The 1,560-nt window shown below is 37.4% G+C and overlaps 1 non-coding gene across 1 annotated transcript; it reads left to right on the forward strand.

Moving 5' to 3' along the window:
* The first annotated feature begins 861 nt into the window (after positions 1–861).
* Positions 862–968, forward strand: LOC120255860. Its single transcript, XR_005535118.1, has one exon. It is a non-coding gene; the product is annotated as a small nucleolar RNA R71 (small nucleolar RNA).
* The last annotated feature ends 592 nt before the right edge of the window (positions 969–1,560 follow it).

The following is a 1,560-nucleotide window of genomic DNA, read 5'->3' on the forward strand; positions in this document are numbered from 1 at the left end:
GATGTTTGATCTTTTTATTGCATTTTGGTTTGGTTGTGATGCATGTTTGGTGTATTTTAATGCATTGGTATGCATGAGAATTCCATGTATTAATTAATACGTAGTACTAGGTTGCGTGACCATTGCCCTTGTATTAGACTCACCATGCTTGGAAGGGATATATATATAAGTACGCCGTTACATCACGTATATGTATTCCTCCATTTCTAGGGTTTAGTATTAGCTTGTGTTTCAACCCTAGCTTAAGAAAACCACCATTCCCATTGCAATCGTAGGAGGATTTGGGAAGAAGAGATTCCGTATCCAATACTCGTACCGTATTAGGGATCAATTGGCGTGACCATCAGGTTGGCTTAAACTAGGGTTTTCTTGGTCCAACTAGCCACTTTCATATTAGTTCTAGCATCCTACACACTTTAGTAGCCCCTGAGGGGATCCTCATCCGTGACCACTTCCTTGCCCTAATTATTCCCCATATTTTACCTTCGTTGTTCACATTCAATTTGCATTTACTTTGTTTCTTCGTATTCTTGATAAGTTCTTGTGTATAAATTATACAAATTATACTTTTCTTATATTGAACATTACTTTTATCAGATTTTATTGCTCATTCGTGTGTATTTGTGTTCTTTTATGCATTTAGGGTTGTGGAGACAAGTTTGGAAGAAAGGAAGCAAAAGTAGATTGCGGCCACCATTGTTGATAAAGTTCTTGGATCAAACTATGGGTGAAGACACCAATTATGCTCAAAGACATATGGGTGTGTGCAACCTCCATTGTGCTCAAAAGAATACAGAAAAATGGAGGGGCATAAAGGCAGTCACACTCATATGTTCTGATTTTATGATCATCCACTCGGGGAACCCATGCTGAGGACATTTCTGTAGGAGATCCTTTAACCTATCCCATGGCTTAAAAAGAGACTCCAATTTCGTTTGCACAAAAAAAGATATCTCATTCCTAAGCTTCTCAGATTTTCTGGAAGGGAAATATCTGGCAAGAAAAGCTTCTACCATCTCTTCCCATGTAGTCATTGATGGTCTAGGTAATGAATGTAGACATTGCTTTGGAATCCCTTTCAAAGAAAATGGGAAGGCCCTCAACTTGATAGCATCATATATGACACTATTAATCTTGGGCATGTTGCAAATTTCAAAGAAATTCTCAATGTGATTGTTTGCATCCTCATCGGCCAAACCATTAAACTGTGCTCACTACTGTAGCATGTGGATGAAGCCTAGCTTGAGCTCAAAACTCTGAGCTGTGATTGGTGGCTACACAATACTGGATTACGTGCCAAGAACTACAGGTCTTACATAATCTGAGAGTGTCCTTGATAACTTATTGGTTATAAGTAATACGAAGTATTCTTTTCTTATATTGAGCATTAATTTTTTCTCAGATTTTATCGCTTATTCGTGTATATATGTGTTCTTTTATGCATTTAAGGTTATGGAGACAATTGTGGAAGAAAAGAACCAAAAGTAGATCATGGATGCATTTGTTGATAAAGTCTTAGAGTGAACAAACATGAAGACACAAGTTGTGCTCAAATACATG

This window comes from Dioscorea cayenensis, unplaced genomic scaffold (genome assembly GCF_009730915.1).
Source record: "Dioscorea cayenensis subsp. rotundata cultivar TDr96_F1 unplaced genomic scaffold, TDr96_F1_v2_PseudoChromosome.rev07_lg8_w22 25.fasta BLBR01001218.1, whole genome shotgun sequence".
Classification (NCBI taxonomy): Eukaryota; Viridiplantae; Streptophyta; class Magnoliopsida; order Dioscoreales; family Dioscoreaceae; genus Dioscorea; species Dioscorea cayenensis.